The following is a 21941-nucleotide window of genomic DNA, read 5'->3' as shown; positions in this document are numbered from 1 at the left end:
TTATGAAAACTGGGAAAACAAACCACCAGATGGACTCACCAGGGAGTCTACTGCTGACTGATGGGAAAACCAAAATGGAAATAAAGCTTGAGATGAACTGAAATACAGGGCAGCTGAAGAATACGTTCTCCTGGGCGTTATAGTAGAATGGAGTGGTGAGGCATAGACCATTACCTTAAAGTACCATTGCAAAGTGAGAAATGATCAGCTCTCCCACTGAAGGGATTTCCCAGGGCCATAAAAACTATGTCTCAACAGGAATTGAGACAAAAGCTTCCCAACCAAGGATCTGCCACATCTGAATCTTCTGAACTGTAATGAGAGAAATGAAGCTAAATAGAGCTGGCTTGCTAGGGCTGGATGTGGAGTTCCCACAGAACCATGTGCTCTCGGCAGAGGCTCCAGAAAGTGCTCACAACCTTGGGATTAATAGTCTGGTCTCATGGTTAGAGCTGAGGACTGAAACTCAGGCATCCTGCACTGAAATTATTTTATAAATCGTCTGGTATGTCTCAGTTTATCCACCGGTAAAACCTTACAGAGGGAACTTATGTCCCAGTGAATTAGGTACTCCAAGGACCCCTAGGAAAGGCACTGTTAAATCCTCATTTCCATAATTAAACATCTTCCTGAAGAGTCCTATAAAATTGCCAGAAAATACATAGATAAAAAGCCAAGAACTAGACTGTTACCCCCTGCAATGTAAAGGAGAAAAAGAAACACAGATAGGGCAGTGTCTTTTGCACTGAAGAAGAAAGTCTGACCAGAGATGTGTAGCCTGAGTGCAGACAGCTCCATGACTGTTTGAAATTCTAGGGTAACAATAGAAAATTGAAGACTTATTCTGAAGCCAAAATGTAGGACGTGCCAAGCCAATTACTAGAATAAGATGAATCCATGAAAATAAATGATAAGGTTCACAAAACCCACAGAGAAACACCGGAAAAATTGAGAAAAATCTGCAACTGAAACAAAATATACAGGTCCAGCTAATTATCTTATAACTACAGAATGCCCTTTCATCTATAACGGCCTCCAGACATTTTGTGAAATCAGAGGAGTCATTCATACACACATTGTTTCTCCATGACGAGCTGTGTGCACTGTTGTGTAGTAACGTTACACAGCTGAAGTGATTCATACTTTCAGCAAGGAAGGAAAGAAGAATACTACATCGAGCTCAAACTGCAGAAAGATTTTTATACAAGCCACAAGAGGCAGACAAGTTATTTTATGGGACATGTTATTCAAAGGTGTTACATAAAAAAGAGAAATAGAATTGAAGAGGTAACTATGGGACACTTAGCACCAACCCCATCTGGTCTAGCTCCCAGTGACTGAGACGAGGCACAAGTTAACAGGGAATTCAGTCTGTCCTTGGCACTTGGTTTTTTGTTAAGAACTCAGAGGCTTGAGCATCAATTTCTGGAAACGGGAACTCAGAAAAGAGAAACAAAACAAGCAGGTCAGTGGGGTGCTTTTGAGCTGCATTCAGACTCATGGCAGGGTGCACAGCAATCAGCCAAGTAGAGCAATTTGCTACAAACTTGAGAGAAAAAAGGGAAAGGGGAAAAAAAAAAAAAAGACAGGACTATGCATCTGCTAAATACTCTTTTTCTCCCATCTGCAAAGCAATCTCTATTCTTACTGTAGCTTTCAGAGCTGGAAGAAAAAAGCCACTAGCAGATACAGCCTAGACAAAACCAGTGGGTTAGAAACAGCAGGACCCATCAGTGATGTGCACAGCAACAAAGACAATGAATGGATTCAGAAAAACTGTCGCTGTTCTAAAAACAGAACTATAGAAATAGGTCATCTCAGAAGGACTCTGTGGAAAGCAGAAGGGATGTGTTTGCACGGTCCTTTTGCTTAGCTTCCCACTGAAACCCCTGTTTGTATTTCCAGCACAGAAGTGAGTTTTACCCATTAGTGTCTGAAGACACACGTAGAAGTCTGGACTGTTAAATGTGGAATTGAATCAGGTCCATAGCAGAGCTGCCACAGACACTGAAGCCTATATTACTGCCTTTTCCAGTATAAAAAACCTTTTCAGAGCAAAAGCAACCTTTGTGCATAATCTCACAGCAGAAATCACTCTTGCCTCCTAAGTATGTACTGTACCTTTTAATAAAGCCTTTCCTAATAGCAAAAGCATTCGCTTGGTCTCTTGGCTTTTTCCTCCTCATAGCGAAGACGCAGAGCTGGAAAAGATCTATGGTTTTCTAAACTTGTCTTTGGAAAGTTTCTTTGCCAAGTTACACTTTGTCAGGAGCTCATTATTTTCTGGGTAGACACTAGAGACCTCACTTCAAATTATTTTGAGGGCTTTGCTGATGCAGTTTCAAACTATGAGGTTTGTGTGCTTTTTTGCATGAATCACAGCAACTTATGTTCATTCCACAAACAAAGCTCTGCTTCATTTCCAGATGCTTCTCCACAGTATTTCTTCTAAAGCTACCTATAGGTTTTCCAGAGCTCAACTCACTAGGTTCTAGATGGTTTTGTGATGAGATGGGAAGAGCAGAAATTCAGGAATTCTGAATTTTCTTCCCACGCCTTTCACACTGAGCAAGACTTTCTGATAACAAAGCAGCAGCCAGTTCTGGAGGTGGGAGCTTAGACAATCTCATTTGTCTCTAAAATTCACAACTGAGGTATCATTTTCTACAGATAACGAGAGTTAAGAAACGAATCATCAATACTCTTGATAAATATATGAATAGGTGAATAAATAGGTGATCTGCTATAAAAAGCAGATGCCAAATGAATAAATTTACCAAAAATGTTGGTGATAAATATGCAGTAGAAAATAGGATCTTTGCATTTCTAAGAGCCATGAACCATTGACATATTGAACAAACACACAGCGTGCAAGCGAATAGCTAAGCACACTGAGACAGCATTGCTTTGTATAACATCTCCAATGAAACTGTTTTTTAAACTTCTGGAGTTCAGAAGCAAGAGGTTAGCCAAAATTTTACTGTATACACACAGCATCACACTTTTCCGTATTTAAACTGATTTTAGCCAAAGGAATGTCACATTCAGAGGCAAGTGGTAAGGAATTCTTGTGTTTTAATGACTTTGCTATATATAAAGGCACAAGTAATTTGCACATATATTGGCCTGAAATAAAAAAAAGTGTTTAAGTAGTATGAAATGCTACAGATAATACTGGTCAGCAGGGAGCAGGATGCTTTCAGAATTCACTGTGGTTATTTGCATGAAGCTTATAATTTGACTTTGATTTCACCATATACTTATTCAAGCACTGAAAATTACATCCCTAAAAACGTCTCAGAACTCGGTCGTAACAGCCTGTATATTCTTTGTGATCAGAATTATTATTATTTGCCTCCTGTCATTAGCAGACTTTGGCCATGATTTTAAAAGAAGCTGGGGAAATGTATGGGTAATCTTTCATTAGATAATTATTTGATTTAAAACCAATTATTAGTTTACTTGGGCTGCTTTTCCTCCCCGCCAGAGCTCCTCTGTCCTTGGTACTAGCATCCAAAAAGTGCCGGAATGTGCACATTTTTCAAACTCCCCAGACCACAGAAGGAGTTCCTTGAAACCTGACTTCCAGTAACAGCCCCCAGGCTAGATATCTGCTTGACCTAGTTCTGTCAGATGTGGGAGCATCAAGAATTTGCCTCTTCAGCAATCTAGGGTAGGATAGCAAACTCTTAGTAGCGCTAAATATATAATGAAGAGTGAAGATGGAGTGAAATCAACCATGGCTTGGCAAGGCAAAATAAAATATAAATTAGATTCACAACATGTGAAACAAATTGGGTGCAAGGCATTTGGAAAAAGAGAGGAGATTGTTTCTAAAGAGTCCAGTCTGAGGATTTCTTTCAGTTCTCTGATGTAAAACAGAGGCGCTTATGTAACGTAATGGAAAATACAACCATATACACAGCCCTGAGCAAGTGATTAGTCACAATGGTGACGGAACTCAGACAAAAATCTGCACTGCTGCTTCAAATGTCAACAAATTGGGCACTGTTACACTAATGGGAGACTTGAGAGACCTCCAACAGCAACACTTTGACCTCGTTCTCCTAACCCACAGTGACTTGAGACCTGTCTGTGCTAAAGTCTTAGCTGACAGCAATTTGAGCCGTGGAATAAAAGAAGGGATGTGGAGCTCAATTATCCAGCAATAGATCTCCAGTGAAATCAATGCAATTGTGTCACATGAGAATTTGGCTGGCAGCCTCTGAAGTCTGCATAGGAGAAAACCATCCCCTCAGAAACGCAAGCTGAAGTGAAGCGTAGAAAGAATAATGTAGACAATGAGGGCTATGCATGAAAAATGCTTGGTGTAGTCTAATTTCCCCTCTGTCAGACTGGTTTTATCCCCCTGCTACTCCATAAGCAGTACTTGTGACCTATATGAGCACAAACCCAATCAGATCAGGCCAAGGCATCCTCTGCGGAAAAAAATTTCTGTACTATATAATTAAGACAATGTCAAGCAGGTATGCTATATGCATATTCAACATCTCATATCAAAGTGAAATAGTAATTGCTCACGTTAGCAGAAAAAGCTTTCTCCCCAGGTGAAATTGCTGAAGTTAGACACTGTAGACTGAATTTTTATTTACACTGAGACTCCCCCTTTTTGTCAGTCTAGTAGGGCATATTAATAGGCTATTAGGATATCAGGATTATAGGATAAATTTATACGAATTGCACTTACATCAAGCGTGGGGTTTATGTATATACGCAGAAACAAACACAGTTAAGAGTTCTTGTACATGTTCTGACCAACATAAATAGTACAAAAGAGAGTCAGGCTACAACCTGGAAAGTACTGTTTTACTTCAGGATTGGCTCCCTTTTCTTACAGATGAGATTTCACCCATTTGAATAGCGCCAGTAGAACCAGTAGTAACGTGGAAAGGTAATCGCACCCAAATCTAGAGGGATCCCAATCAAAGCCAATGAACTCTGTGTCCAGACTGAGCTTCCTCAGCACTGACACGTCATTACAGTACCAGAAGCATGGGTCTTCTGAGAACAGAGATGGGGCAGTGACACTGAGTTCCCAGAGACACAAGAGCCCTGGCATCGTGCCTGGTGATGGGGAAAGCGTGGATAGGCACACGTAGCTGGCTGGTAGTAAACCATATTTCCTTGCTTCCGACAGCAACCCCGTCAAGTCCTAGTGTACTACTACTAAGGCAAATAAACATTATATGAAATAATGGCCTGAGAATGACAAATAAACTACAAATAATGCTAATGCATTTCAGAATGGCACTCTCTCTAGGTTCTGCATTCTTACATCAGACCTGGAACTGCAGCACTTGTAGTGCTGGATTACTGTGATTGACTTGCTAACCTGTAAAGTGTATTAAGTCTACACCATAATTAACACTTGGCAGTGGAAATATAAATTCCCTGGCTTGTAGATGGTATATCCTCCTATAAACACTTCACTTGGCCACCAAACTGGAAAAATAGATAGGACATTCATAAGGAGAGCTCAACATGGGAAATGCCAGCATTTTTTCCTGGAAACTATTTACATTGCCAAAATGCTTCAATAAGAAAAATTATCTGAGACCTTTCCCTTAATATGCATCCTGTTCTTATTTGGCTCGCAGTCTACAGTGTGCAGCATTCATTCTGAGTCAGACTTGAATTACTGTCGTACAAGCAATGCAGGAGGGAAGTACAAGTCACAAGTAAAGGAAAAATATGCATTACACTACATCTCACTAAGAAGAACAGTTTGCCTCCACATCACAAGCTACCTTTATATCTTTCTTGGCATAGACCTTGGTCCCACAGCACAGGGAAACTCTTTAGGAGGATTCAACACACCCAAAAGAGGCTGGCTTCTCAAAAGGTGCAGTAATAACAAAGAACCAGCACAAAGTCGACACTGAGCAACTTTTGGACACCTAACGAACTGGCTTCTGAGAAAATGAGATCATGACGGTCCAAGAAGGGAGATAACCACTAAGGTCTTGTCCTGCAATTTACAACACATACTGACAGCTAACCTTTCCTGTCCGAATAAAGGCTTTTCATCAAACCAAAAAGGCAGAAAACCACAGTCACAAGAGTGCTCAGCTCACAGCTGGCTCTCCCACCTGCCAGCCCTGCATCTTGTCTTTGAGACAAGACCAAAAATGATGAGAAAAATCTGTCTGTTCCCAGCTCTTCTAATTTCTTGGAAATGAAAAGTGAATTCTTTCCTTAGAAACAATATTTTTTTTTTTAAATCCCTTTCCAGCAGGTATTCCTTCATTGTGGAAATAACTGTTTAGCTAGTTCTGATGGGCACACAGGGAAAGAGTTTAATTTTCATGTACACTCAGAAAAAGGTATTTACATCCCCTTTGAGCCTGGTGCTGTCAGAATGGTGTAGAAGAGCATAAATTTAAAAAACCACCAAGAAAGACAGTTTAGATTAATATTACAGTTAATATCCTAATCCGATAAGAAAATTAGCATTTGTAATTTTAGGCTTATGAGCGTATCTTGTTCTGGTGCATCTGGGTCTAAGGCACAGACAAATGCTCCAGTACTTAGCTGAGGCAAAATCATTGCAGTGGAATTTCCCTGGGCACCCGGCTTCAGACCCCTCCGAGTACCTTGGCCAATATCTACACACAGTCGATGCTATGGCCTGGCACAGGGAAGAGGCAGGCTGCTACAATAGACATTTGTCGTGCTTATGATTCAAGCGATCGTTTCTAAAATCTGTATTAAAGACTTCTGTTCTGCTACCCTGCACTTTCTACTTAATTACTAAAAGAAATATGTTTTCTAAGCATGAAACAATATCATATTTGTCAAGAGTTTGGAAACCGAGCATTTATATGAATTAAAGAAAGCTTCCTTTCTCTTCCCTGGGCGGTTCTGGTTATGGGGAAAGAGCTTTCTGTGTGAGTAATCTTTCTAAGTAGGAAGCAGAGCTCCCCTATTGCTAGGGAAGAATGGACCTCCAGTAGGCTAATATGTGATGGATGACTGAATGCAAACTTGGCAACGTTGTTCTCCGCTACCCAAAGAATACAAAATGCCACAGGCTATTCGTACACAGGGACTCTCTAGTTGGAAGTTCTGAAAACTTGGCAACATCCCCACCTTAGTTTAATTGAAACTACAGTGGCAAGACAATTAAGGATGTGAATTTGGGGAAATTTCTCGCAACAAGATCAACTCAGGATGAATTTGTCTTTGGTGATTGGGTCGTACACAAGCCACACAAAAACATAAATGGAAAGGTATTCTCACTGACTCCACAGCCGGAGCAGCAAAATCTCGCATTTGTTTATAGGGGTACTTTGTGGGATATAATGTATATTAACTAGCATTCTTTAACGTCTACATCTAGATACACCCACTGAAGGTATAGGAGGGCTTTTTTTGTCATTTTGTCAGCAACAGGATATGCAGTATAAGGGCACAGGGTTGGGGGTGGGTGTGCATACAGAGAGAAACCATGCACATAGAAAGCCAGTTTTACTTTACCTAAAGGCCATGTCTAGTTATAAGGGCATGTATATCATTCCAGTCTATGTTAAAAAGAGACACAAAGTTATTCAGACTTTGTCCTTCTAGCAGAAGGATCCCTATTATGTTCCTCCTTTCAATGCCCAAACACCTTCTGCTGGATCCAGAGACACCCCTCATCAGGCAGAATCCCACCCCTGCTCCTCCTCCCCAGCCTGCCCACCCCGCACAGCGCAGTTACATCATACAGCGAAAGATTTCACTAGCTGGAAGAATGCCTGGTTTTTAACTTTTCCCACATGTGGAAGGCATTTAACTTCAGCTCAGACTGAAGAGGGTCGAACGCACGAGTGGACACTGTGCACTGCGTTGGGGGAAGTTTCACACTTGTATAAACCCCAGAGCTCAGTCAAAACTGAGACAGCTCAAGACTGCCTCTTGGGGTTGTTAGTTTTCCTTCTTTCCGGTAGTCCCATTCCTCAAAGAACTGCCTGCTTCCTTCCTTTTTTCTCTTCCCTACACAAAGAACTTTTTTGAACAGCTAATAATAGCAATTGTAAGTCTTTTGTGGCAGAGAGCATCACTTATTACATCTATTCACTCTTTCTAATACAATGTGGCCCTAAAATGCTGTAGCAATAGTAACATCATCAACTTCTAATAAACTCCTACACAAAACCAACAGAAGCCACAGACAGCAAGTCCACTTACAGATCAATCAGTTTAATGAATTAAATTCAATTAAAATCAGAAGTGATCTGTATACATCCCTTATTTTTCAGCTCTTGACCTTATGTTGTCGAAGTTACGATGTTTCCTTGAACTTGCAGGCTAGGAATCCTGCAATTGCTTGCACTAGTTTTGCACATTTCTGAGCCCGGGCGATGATAAAAATATTTGCTCAGTTCACTCTGGTTGCTGTCTTTCTTGGTTTCTTATTTCAGTAACAATGATTATTCTGCAATATTACATCAGCAAATCCTTTAAAACTACTAAGGTTAGTGGTTATATTTTACAGTAGCTTCAGACTTCTGTGGTTTATAACCACGGGTTTTGAAGACAGAGATCAGTCTTTGGGAAGGGTATGCTAAATCCACACCAGAAGTTAAGTCTGAGAAAGTGCCTGTTGGTAAATCAGAGCACAATTTTGATGCCCAGTATCTCAAACTGTCACAGTTCAAAACAAATACCTTTTTATTATTGGAAAGCTGAGATTTCTAACTTTCCAGTGATGTAAATCAGCCCTTCCTAAGCCTAGAGTTTTATGAGACACTGGACCTTAAAACTGTCAATAGCCCTTCAGCTTAGCAGACTGTGATGGCATGTGTCCAAGGATGAATATATCAAGTCACAGGCTTCAAATTAGAGTAATTTTTAACCATTCTGAATGTCTCATGTTTCAATGTCTGTCATACAGGTAGGACAGCTAAATGTGCAGCTGCTAACGAAGCAGGCAGCAGCCTCTGCATTTATGCTTGCTTCCAAATGTATTATCCAGCCTGGGCAGATCCCAGGGCACGCTAATGGAAACAGCCAGCTGGACGAACACTGTTTCTCTCTTACAGATTTGCCAATATGGGACAACCATTCACACCAGACAACTCTTACACAATCCAGCACCCTTCATTGCTACTTAGCACCACTCAAGCCTCTGAACACAGCCTGCAAAGCTAGACGAACAGAGGTACTGTTGTGTTGTACTAGGAAAACAGCAGAGAACTGCACAAGCAGGTTTAGTATTTCAAATGGTTTTACCAGAACAGATTAAAGGGTTAAAGCTCTGGCTCTGAAGCAACATCACTGTTTCAAATGCACACTTGCTTCTCAGCTCTGCTTCGCTCCTGAAAAGGATGAGAAAATCCCAAGAAGCACAGACTCTGCCATCTAATCTCATTTTCTTATCAAAAAGTAAAACAATACTCAAGAACAAACTTTGACAGTCTCTTTATAGCAAGTCAGAACACCTTCATGCATAAATAGTCTTTGGCTTTTTTTAGATATTTTGTAAAAAGCAGTAATATGAAAAATAAGCCACCTGATGTGAGCTTCAAACACTTTTGGAAATGCTGTTCTAGAAACATGATAGTTATAAGTGAGTACAGAAGAGAAACAAGCCACTCTTTAAGAACTGGGACAAAAAAAAAAAAGGGGGGGGTGGGGGGGAAGAATAAATTTACATTAACAGAAGCTCTCCAGCTAACAGTTACTCATAATTTTGTGGAGCACTTTTTGGCCTGAGTTTAGGGATATTCCCAATAAGTTCTAGCTTCATTAAGCATCATTTCAACAGGAGAGCTGGATCTGATTGGTTCTCTTTTCAGATGCCTATCACCACATCTACCTGGGTGAGCTTCCTTGAGCAGAATATCAGCTCCCTCTCCAAATGAGACATAACACCCTGATCTGCAGGCTGTCTGCTTTTCAGCAGATCCTTTGGCTCTTCTACAGCTTTGGAAACACTGATAAAGTTACTGTGGTTATAGGATTAAGGACTGGAACTTGCAAAAAATTTCCTCTGGGCTGAAAGGAGCCAGAGGATAAAATTTAATGAGCAAAAAATATGCTAAACGAATAGCAGTTTGCTCAGGATAGTGACTGTGATAGGATCAGTGACAGTGGGGCCAAGCAGTCCCCTGTACAGCATCCCTCTCAGCTGCTCATACCCTGCTCAGTTCAGATGCCCCTCCTTTCCTGAGTGATGGTGCAGAAGCATAGCACCTGCAAAGGGGATGCACTGGGAACACCTCGATAACTCTTCCAAGTACTTTCAAAATTCAGTGCCAGGGAAGGTGAAGTGCAGATAGACAGGTTCTCTTCTTTTGGCTAAACAATTTCATTTGACCAAATATTTTCTCCTGAGCTCCCAACAACAGTAATAAAAACCCCTAAAGACAACATAACACACTTCTGCAAGCCTTCTTGGGATCCAAAGGACTGTTGCTAGCCCCCACTGTCCAACTTACTCTCGGACTACAGCACCCTTAGGATTTCACAGGCAAATGCACAACACAGGCATAATAAAACAAAACTCCACTCATAACATTCATCAGGAAGAGTGTAAAAGGAATTCCCATTATTTAATACAACTGAAAAAAAAAATGAACCAGGAGAGAAAAACACAAGAGCTTGTCAATAAGGCTTTTACCCATTCTATAGGATCGCACGCACATCATTAGTTTCTATTATTTTCACAAAGGAAAATTTAATAAATACCTTTATTAGGCCTTTTAATGTTATAACATCTCTTCTGTGCAAGAGGGCATGCCACCACCATTTCAATCTGAACATATCTTTCTCCTGCATAGTATTATACAAACTTTTCAGAAGTTCAGAATAACTACCAAAACCTCTATGTCCTAGTAGCCAGATTGCAAATCAGGCAGGGAAAACTCTGCAAAGGTGATGCAACACAAAGTTTTGAGTAAGTGGGCTTAACTCCTAAATGAACCTAAGTACGAACACCTTCTCCCAGCCAGCTCCTCTATTTTAAGCCAACTTGAGCCTAACCGGTAAATGCAGACACAGTCATGCAGAAAATCTCAGCGCACAAGGGAGCAAGTAGTTAAGACACATTATAAGGCAAGTGTCTCCATTTTTCCATGATGATGGAGAATTTCACCCTCCCGCTCCCCAGAACCACCCATTTAAGTACTGGAAATAAGATATCAGTTGGATCTTCCTTTGTCTTTTGCTCCCCACCAGACTAAGGTTACCTCACTTTTACAAGAAGCTGGAGCCCAGTGGGGGCGGGGAGGAAGGTGACAAAGGCTTAAGTGCAAATAAGTGTGCAGACAGCAAACTCAAAAGGAAAAGGGCCTGACCAAGTCATACACAATAGCATCGGAGGCAGCATTACCTGGGAGGTGTAGGAACTGCAAGTGGGTTTAGTGTGGTACACGACGGAAGGATGGAGGAAACATTTCTATTACTTCGGTAGCCAAGAGGAAAACCCAGTTTGGATTTTCCATCCTTCCTGTCAAACAGGTTTCTGTCTGTCTGTGTGTAGATGTCCAGCATTCAACTACCTCATCCTTCCTTCATTCATTGGATCGGATTGATGTCACCGAGACATTTCTTGCATTACTATTACACCGGACAATAAAGACAAACCAGACAGGCATGCTCCAATTCAAAAATATTCCCTAATAAGATTCCTGACAATCCAAACTGACAGTCATAACTATGAGGGTCATGACAGAATGCCGTGATATTGCAAGCTGGTGTGGGAGAAAGCTCCTGATTTTTTAATTCAGGAAGGAAGCAGACTTACCTTACAGCCTCTGACAGAGATTAGATCCCGCTGTGAGCCACCTCCATGAAATAAATATGATGTTAAAGTCAGATATCAGGTTCTGACTTGGTTGCCATCCTGTCAAAACTCAGAGAAGTTGCATTGTCTAATTTTGCCTGTGAGTGTGTGAAAGGCAGAAGCGTTTGACAGTAAGGCAAACTGGTCAGAGCAGCCAGATTCTGCTGGGTTTATATAGCTGAGCTGCAAATCCTGATCCTTGGCTCATTCCACTGTAATAGGATGCCTGAAGGCATTTTTTTCGGTTTTGCTTTAAAGGAACAGCCTCTCTCTTTGGCTTAGCTTCTGAAAGACACACAGGCACACTCACATACACACACTGTCATACACAGGCACACACACAGACAAAAAGAATTTGCATGCAACTTATGGCTAAAGAAGGAAACCCCTGAACCATTCAAAAAGAAAGTCAGCTCAGGGCAAATGACTCAGAAAGCAGAATATTTTCCTTGCAGCATCAGCAGAGTACATTATCAGGAGTTTTAATCCCCTCATCCTCATCATTTTAACATTGCGAAAGGGTAGCAAACTTGAATAAAATCAGAGGAATCACGAGCAGGATTTCAATTCCAGAAAATCCTACAGAATATAATGGGTCTTATGTGCAGTTAGTGTAAATTCACCCCACTCTGCTGGAATCGGCTACAATATTCAGATTCACTCAAGCTGACGATCTGGCAAATCCCCGTATTTTCAAGCTTGTGATCTCCTTTGTGTCCCTTCACACTCCTCCTGCTCTCTCAAGAGCCATAAGGAGAAGAGTGGAGAAATCAAGGGAGAAGTCTAGTGGGCAAAGTTCTAGCCTGATTCTTTGTGGGGAAAAAAATAAAGATAAAAAGATAAAAAAGGAAAAAAGAAGATATAAAAGCCTGAAGAGAATAACACAGGAGGGATTCCCTTCCTTCTCAGATCTGATAAAAAGAGATTACGTGGTTGTGTGTGTAAAGATAATTTAACCACTTTGGTGAAGCTTATGGTTTCTCAGTCATTGCATTCTCCCCCGCTTCCCAGCCCAGAGCTATCAGTAACACACAGAAGGCTCATCTGGGACCTTTTCCAGGGGTGTCTGTTAATCTCTGAGTGCCCTCCAACCTTGGGCTTGTGGCAAAGGGTGGAGAACACAGTCAAAGGATTCTCGTTAACACTGATTTCCCTCCTACCTGATACTGAAAGTCCGCTTCTTCCCTGCCTACACCCCAGCCCACTGTTGATATGGTTTTCATATGGGTTTTGTTGTTGGCAGGTGGGTGGTGGCACAGGGGGAGAAAGGAAGGTTAATCTTTAACTTTCGGGTCTGTCTTCTAGGATAAAGGGTGAAATCGCTCTTCTGTTTGATGATTTAGAAAGCAAGATTTATCCAAACACCTCTGAAGACAATGAAAACATAAAACACTACTCAGCGATTTCAAGGGGCTATGGGACAACCGAGTAGGAAAGTATGGGATCCTAGTCAGGAACAAGGATGCTCATACAGATAAAAGTTGATTGCCTGGGCCTTTCTGATCTTGTTTCTTTCTGAATGTCTCTCCTCCCAGCTGGCATTTCCCAGGCTCTGTGGACTCGTGCACCACTTTCAAGATTTCCTCCTTTTCGCTGCTTCACACGCACAGTGCTACCAGGGAGGTTTGGCCCGTCGTACACATTTAGGAAAGGATGGGAGAATTCCTCACACTGAAATTCTGAATAACCATTTTAGAATCATTATTCTGGAGATCATAAAAAGTGGAGCTCTTTTCCTCACTGAATGCTTAATTTTCTTTGCTGTGGCTTTCACACGGAACATTGAACCCATGTGTCTATTCGCTTTTGTCTAATAATATCACTGAGCTCACGCTGAGCTCCTTTCCTAGCATGACACAAATTTTAGTCCTTTCCAAATAGCTGCTGATGAAAAAACAACAAAAAAGACCTTGCAGAAGTTCTACAAATTATTTTTGCAAACAGATCCCACTTCTCCAACCAATTGCAAAGTGTTCAAAAACCAGCAAGATCAAAAGTTTCAGTAAAATTAGTTGTACATCACTATCAGTCATTGATGAAAACCCATTTTTGATTTCTGTGTTAATTTTTTGGCATGCTGTGTTTCATAACAGTCATGCCCTAAGAGAAGAAACAAGCCTCCTTTGCAGCAAGGGTCAGAAACACTAACTAATCCCTGGTAAATCAGATCCGCAGTTACTGATTTCTTAAAAATAAATCTTGTTCTGGACATCTCTACCAATCTCAAAGGCTATGGGGTTACTGTACGCAGCCACTAGTAAACCTCCAATTTTATGTGCAGTTCTTCCCAGAATACTCTCAAGATGCTCATGTTGCCAGGCTCCATTAGCTCTCCCCCAATTATATAGTCCTGTGAAATTAAATTAAAACATATACTCAACGCCAAAAACTGCATGTGAGATGGAACACAATTTTCCAATAAAATCTGATGGGACTCAGGAAGATGGTGCCTCATACAATGAAGTGTTTGCTGTCTCTTACTTCAATAGTCCTTTCACAGAGATTTGCAAAACACTTTATTTCGTCGTCCATGCCCACAAGTCTAAACAAGGTAGGTAAATCTTGGGTGCAAATTGTGGAAAGCAACTTGCAGGATTTAGTTTTGGTGCATTTGCTAATACCAGCTTTTCTGCCAGCAGTTGTTGAATCAAAATTTAAACAGGATTTTTCTTCAATAATTCTCCTCCCACTTACCTGACTTTAAAAAAATAGTCCAAGATGAATTTCAGGTAAGAGTTCAGGCGTGTTCTTGTTTTATCTTTTGGGGCTCACCCATCGTTAATCATACTCTGTGGCAAGCACTGAATGATACACTGAGTCAGAAGCAAACGATAACATGAAAGAACAGGGAAAGTGTAGTGTAATCAGAAAGATAGCTTTAGGTTGTCGTCTCTAACAGGCAGGACTAAAACTGGATTGCTTGCCCTACAGAATCTTCTTTCATTAGATAAATGTGGAGAGAAAATTCCATTAGATAAATGTGGAGAGAAAATTCACTCCAGAGAAATCAAAGCTTCACTGAAAAAAGGAAAAAAAAAAGAGGGGGGGAGGGGGGGGGGGGGATACATAAATATTTTCCATCCAAACTGCTGGTGACACAGAATGACTTCTCTTTTTTTTTTTTTTTTTTTTTTGATGAAAGGAACAGGGAGTAATTAAATGAATTAAATGAATACTGAACTTCACACTCAAGTTTGTTGCTGTGTTTTCATGCGCTTACACACTAATATTAGGGATGAAATTCAAATATGTACAGAAGATCCTACCAGACAGACAAATATAAAAGTATCTCGATATTTATGGAAGCATAAAAGAGACCAACTAATTGTTTCAGAAAATATTAGTGAATTGCAAAAAGCATGCTCATTACTACCGTGGGACAAAGTTGTTACAGCACAGGTAATGACAGACAGTTCCAGTTTAATACCTGTGTTGGTTCACCTACTCCTAGGAGTACTTTGTAGCAGCATAGCTGAGAGAGTGAAAGCTGCCCTGGATGCAAAGATGTAAAGACAGGGCATTAACACCGCTGTTAGCGTAGCCTGGGAAGTCTTTTGCCACAAACATGGTGCAGCCGATTTCAATAACATGCAGATGGGAATGCAGCGAGCAACTGGAATATAAATTCTGAAACATAAATGGCCAGATTATATTGCTTTGGGGCAGGGAAACAGATATTTGATTTGCACAATTTTAGGAGCCAGGAGAAGTATTCTGTGCCTGTGGCTGGAAGGAAGGGCATTTCTCATAGGAAAATAATGTTTGAGTAGGACTGTGCTCAAAAGCAGCACCCAAGAGCGCAGCACGGAGACAGCCAAGCCTGCCAACTTCAGAAACTACTAGTTCATCCAGTGAAATACATTCTGCTGAAGGCAGCTTATCTTACTTAATGTTAAGGGGAAGATGAAACATCAAGATTTAATGAGAGACTATAATATCACAGGGTTGATCCTTAAGGAGACATGGCTTCAAAGACCCTTTCTGTGCTCCGTTCTCATGACTGCTGCTTTCGGGTCATGTAATTTCCAAAGTATGACCTTAATAGATGCACAAACTGAAGGTACAAGTTTGCAGTTGCTGCACAGATGAGGGCTATTGAGAACTTCAGTGGAATGGACTGCACATGTGAAGACAGTAAAATTGAAGTTCCATAATGTCCATTAAGACAGTAAATATCAGACCAAACAAAATTACAAAAATGTACTTGTCAATTTTGGAATTTTTAAGAGATGATCTCCAAAAAGGAAAAGAAAAATTTCCTCTATTATTTCAGTGTATTACCATTATTATTGTCAGGACACTTGCCAAGGGTTGCATTCATTCCCTAAACAAAGAAATAGGAAGCAGCTGTGTGAGAGCAGACCCCCTGGGCTGGGGTACTACCTGCACGCAGGAAGACACTTGTGACAGAAAACCATTTAGCCTTTCCTTAACTGCTCTTGAAGAGCTAAGTATGTCTTGGCAGTATTTGCATGACCTGGAAAGACCTGGAAAGCTTAATCATAAACAAGAGGTGATTGAGCAAATATTGGTGTTTAATAAAGTTGTTTCAAACTCTTTTATCACATTAGTGAAAAGCAGCTGTGTGCCTGTTGAGGGATGTGCTAGAGCGGAGCCAGCTGACATGGGTGTTAAAGCAAGGGCTGCCATGCTCTGAAAAGATGACCTCACTCATCTCTTCCCCTGATCTATAAAGTAAATGTCCTTTGCAAGGCAGACGTGAACACACCAGTAACACACACTAGACAAGACTGTTAGTGATATCACAAACATTTACAAAGACAATCTAGATAGCACTATGCAAAAAATTCACTCCAGAGAAATCACAGCTTCACTGAAAAAAGGAAAAAAAAAAGGCGGGGGGGGGGGGGGGGGGGGGGGGAAGATACATAATTTTTTTCCATCCAAACTGCTGGTGTCAGACCCTGTGACACAGAATGACGTCTCATGTTCATAAATATCCTTGGCTGTTATTATATTTGCAGTAGGCTTTATTAGTAGCTTATGAGACAAAATATGGGTTTCTTATGTATCAAGGTAGGAAAAGCAACAAGGAAGATGACAACAAATTGCTCAGGACTGAGTGAGAAAGTGAAGCTCTGGACATGGGATGACACAAAGCTTTTATCAACATGTTAACATTATTCACAGGGGGTTAATCCACAGATGACACAGGGAAAGTAACTCAACTTCTGTAAAGGTTTATACCATGCCACATCAATCCTGAGTGCTTGAGTTCATAAAAATACTTGAGCACGGGCTTCTATTCATTGCTAAATACTTATGTGTGCTTTACTGTAATCATGTTTTTAAGATTATTGATGTCAAAATTACACCTAATCACGTTAAATACACCCTTAGAAGCCTTGCAGGAACACTATCTGTACTGAAGCTTAAGTAAAGAAAACAGCAATGCAAAAGTCCATAGCGCTTATCCATTCTATATGAATCATGCTCAGATATAACAATAACCATTATTAGTATATGCCCTACAGTAATGAGAATTCCTAATGCTAATAAAGACTGAAAGTGGGTAGTTATACAGCAGAAATAGACATGAGCACACCTAAGTATCTTTTTGTTAGAGAACATGACGCGATTTCACCCAGCTGTCACGCCAAGGGGGCTGGCAGCCTGCATTACCCATGGGATTGCTCTACCTCAACACCCTCTCAGATAGAGGTGGGGTCACCTCATGAACATGGCAGTTGAAGAATGTAGCTCTCCACAGAGGGTGATAGCAATGTTCCCTTGGTCTCTAGCTTGATATATCAAGTATGGTTTTTTTTATAAGAATCTACCTTAATTTGGGGTGGGAATTTGATGGCACTTGCTACCCAAACATCCTTATTTATGCCACGTTACCACCACCCATACTCCTCCTCTGAACCCCAGCAAAACAGCTGTGGACACTCCATAATCTCCGATGTCCTCCTGGACTGAAGGGCCCTGCAGTAAAGGGTGTCTGAAAGAAACACTTCCCCAAGTGACATGTTGCTCCCAAAAACCATGCTCAGTCACAGAGGACATCCCAGTGGTCAGCAGAAATGGACTGTTCACCTGGCATCAGCATGAGACCGCCCCTGCAGGAATGTATGCCTCTCACATGGACTTGTCTTCGTTTGCTACTACTAATGGTGAGATCTACTTTCTTAAGAAAAAGGAGGATGAAAATTTAACAAGAAGATCTTCTGGTACCCAAATACTTCCCTAAATGGTTCTAATTAGTGTGAGTCGTGCTGTGCTGTAATTGAAAGACAGAAAAATGGTTTCAAGAGTTTAAGTAATATTTAGTCCCAACTGCACATTTCATCTAAAAATGTCAAAGCACTTACACAGGAAAAGGAGACGGGACTTAAAGGCAATGTAGTCTTTCCCCAGGGCACAATAAACTACACCAAAACCCATATAGTTTTGTAAAACAATGGTAGAGAGTATAGCACTTTTTTTTTGAAGGGGAACTACACCAAAATTAACTGTGATGTCAGTAGCGGAATGAGAAATCAAAGACAGTGTTTGAGACTTTCTAATACCCAACCAGAAGCCTACATGACAAATGTGACATTTTTCAGCAAGACATATGCAAGGACACAGCACCTTGGTTCTGTCATAATTTCTGCCTTAGGATGAAAGCCTCTGTTCTGAGGAAACAGTGAACAGTTCTTTCCTAAGAGAGGAGGAGGGGGAATACAACTCAATTGAGTTATTCAGGCTTCAGGTGATGCTGTCCATTAGTCTAAAGCTGTACCTGCCCTCGTTAGCTGTTTAACAGGTAACCCCTAACGAATACACACATGCACCACCCCCACCCACCCCCAGCATAACAAAAAAGAAACTTTATGAGGATTTGGATCCCTGGAGTTGGAGGAGGTAGGTTTGATAGTCACTGTGCAGTGATTAATTGTTGCTAATCGGAGAGCGAAGACCCATTGGCTGTCAAGGTAACCACGTCCAACTTTTGAAACAGAAAGCTGGTTGCAATGGCTCTTAGCCCTAAAACAAAACCCGGATACAGGAAGACACTGCAGGAAAAGCTTCAGTTATATACCCACTGGAAGTTAAATAAAAGCCACAGTTTAGGCACATTTATACACATACCATGCATATCGTCACTGGCATTCCTGTGAGTGAAAGTAAGCAAGAGTATGGACAAAAGACCCACCTGAGGATATGCAGATATACTGTGTCTGTCTTGCACAGTTTGACTGGTTTTTAAGAAGACAGTACTGATCCACGGACGTAAGAGAGAAGGGAAATAACATCTCTATTCAAAGCACCCCGATAAGAGAGGAAGAGACCTGTTTGTCTGTCCTTTGAGTCAAGAAAAAACCCCAACCTCCCCCAAAACCTCCAAACCTTGGAGGAAAGCTGTCTGTCCAAGTACTAAAAATCTCGAGCTGTGGTTCTGAAGAGGGGAAGCATCCCAAAACAACTAAAACCTACCTCTTTGTGCTGGCCTTGGACACTTAACGTCTCCAGCCTTCAAAGCATATCCTAAAATTGTTTTAAACTAATAAATCACGGTCACAGATTAACAGATAGGGATATTTAACCTCTCCATCCAGCTTTTTGGGGATGAGCAGCAGATAAGGCATCAGGGAAAGGTGGGAATCTGGCTGATGAAGAACTGACCATTTGCTTTGCAATTCATAGGCTCTGCAATGAGCTGCGGAGTTGAAAGGTTTGCTGACATAGTAAAAGACATAAGGCAGACAGCAGGGCTGTGCGGCCTGCACAGCGTTTATACAGACCAGCCAAGTACTCGAGCGTGGGTTGGAGCTAATCTGTTCGTTTTCAAGGAAGAACTAACTCTGGATGTTGAACCTCGGGTTCAAGAGCGATATCCCAGGAGCAGAGAGGGGGGAGGCTGGTAGGTGCGATAGACACATATCCTTGAAATATAATTCTGGCTTCCACAAGTGCAAACAAAGGGGGGTTTACAGCTACATTTGCCTAATTCTTGCTTCACTTCTTGATAATTTAACAAGAAACATGGTCAAGGAAAAGCAGACGTGAGAATTTCCACTTGACTCTACAGCTCCCATTTCGCTGATTTTTAGTGAAAAGTGCTAATTAGTGTCTCCCTCTCCTTTGTGTTTTTTTTTCTTTTTTTCTCAGAATTGCCCCTGACCAGCTGGCATATCATATCCGAGTTGACAAAGACTGTCGAGGACCAGCTGGGTGATTAATCCCCCATCACTCACAAGAGTCCTCAGAAACGTCCTGCCTGATCTAGCCGTCCATCACCAGTTTGCACCCAGGTATGAATAGACAGTAGTAGCACCCTACCGGCCCAGTTCCTGGGGCTGCCCATGGTACCCCAGACATCTACGGACACAACGAAGCAATGGGGAAAGGGAGAGGTGATGCTGGCTCTTCGCAGAGCTCTGACCCTGTTTGTATGGCCGTGAGGGGGAACACAAGCTCCTTCTGCTCACCCCTTGCTGCGCTGTGTCACCAGCGAGGTCACATATAAAAGCAGAGCGAAGGAGCAGAGGGGGCCGTTCCCCCCTTTGCCTTTTTCCCAGCATTTCCGCTAGAAGCCCATACACCTCTCCTCATATCCTGCATTTGGCTGCTTCTGGGACCAAAGGGAAACCTCAAAGCAGATGGGATTTAGCTTACTTACATTCTCTATAGCTAACTCAGATTTTATGAAACACAGCTGTAATCCCAGACTTCTTCAAATGCATTAGCTCACTTCTTACGTTGCTTCTGTATCTTTAGAAATCCAGGCTTAGCAATAATTTTGAGCCAAAAAAAAAAAAAAAAAGAAAAAAAAAGTTACTTTGTCAGAAGCATCTAAGCCATGAATTTAACAAAAAAATGCAAGTTTGTAACTGAGGCTTCACCAGTCCTTTTTATTTTCTAGTCCTTCACAACTTTAACAGGGCAGCGTAGTCCACCCTTGACTGAGACTTGAGTCCATCAAATAACACTGCAGAAGCAAAATACATGTTAGAGTAAGACAGGGATAATACATAACTGACTTCCCTTACACCAAGTCCCTTTCCTGAATTCTCTAAAACGTGGCACACCCAGTCATCTCATAAGTTTGGGGCTCTCAACACCCACAACAGAAGGGCAAATTCAGTTTAAACCTTCTCTCTTGCTCGTACCCATCTTTCTCAGCTCAGATAGAAGACTGCCTCCCTTTCAGGGCTAGCAAACAAGGCAAGCCTTCCACAACAGAATAATCCAAATTGTGCTGCATTGAAATAAGGTGACTTGCAACCTATTATGTGACAGCACAACAATAGGCATCACATATGCAGCTTTTATTCCGAGTACAATTCTTTCATCCCCATGCTTTTGGAGTGCAAATTGTATGACAGTATTGTGCAAATACTCCTCCAAAACTTCATTTACAAAACTGAAGTTACTTGAAGGCACCAGTTCAAGTCACAAAAGAACAGACTTTTTTGGTTTTCCCTATCAGTATCAATAATTTAATAATACCTATGTTTTCAAAACAAGACAGAGCAGAAAAGTCTTGTTGCTGTGTACAGGGGTAAATTCAACTTCTTGATTATCACAAACAAATGGCATTCACTGTCTGTAATAAGGAATGCATAGAAGCACACAACTGAAACGATCTAACCAAGGAAAAAAAGAGTTCCTGCTATAGGTCTCTGCTTTAATCTGTCATCCCCAAAATAGTCATGGTTTTGTCAGAGTGCTGTTAGGTTTCTCTCATCTAAAGCAATTTTTAGGGCAAACATTTGCATTTTATGAGCTTTTTTTCTATTGCTGTTGTTTTAAACTGCATTTCTTCTGGCCAAGGCAACGTCTCCCACAAGGCTGAATTCTAAAACTGATGCCTGGAGAACAGAGAGGGGACTCAGAACCTACACAGGTATCAAATTCCAAATATTTTCTTTCTTCTTTAAAAGCTTTTTACAGACACCATTATGCAATGAGGATTAGAAGTACTCATGTAACAGCCAGTGCTTTAGTATCCCAAAACGATCATGTCCAAGATTACTCATTACAGTTAGGAAGTGATTCCATTTTGTAAAGCCAACAAAAGATACTCCATGTCAATTATGGCCAAGTTTAGCCCATGTCCTCCTACTGTACTTTTCCACAACTTCAACATGGTAACTGCTACACAGTCAAGTTTGTATCACACAACTTGTTGCTAAATAAAAAT

General features: G+C 41.2%; 1 protein-coding gene across 4 annotated transcripts in view; it reads right to left on the bottom strand.

The window, feature by feature from the left end:
- TNC (tenascin C) overlaps positions 1–11941 on the bottom strand; it is a 72236-nt gene extending 60295 nt beyond the window's left edge. For 2 of the 4 annotated variants that reach the window (XM_005231278.3, XM_027778190.2), the window contains exon 1: positions 11750–11939. The gene's annotated coding sequence lies outside the window, so the exon portion shown is untranslated. Of the gene's footprint in view, positions 1–11749 lie in introns of all 4 variants that reach the window. The other 2 variants (XM_013294312.3, XM_055805324.1) reach the window with 2 other exon arrangements.
- Positions 11942–21941: the final 10000 nt, after the last annotated feature.

The sequence above is a fragment of the Falco peregrinus genome, chromosome 1, assembly GCF_023634155.1.
Source record: "Falco peregrinus isolate bFalPer1 chromosome 1, bFalPer1.pri, whole genome shotgun sequence".
NCBI lineage: Eukaryota > Metazoa > Chordata > Aves > Falconiformes > Falconidae > Falco > Falco peregrinus.
Note: the sequence above shows the minus strand (reverse complement) of the source record. Positions and strands in the feature narration are given on the sequence as shown.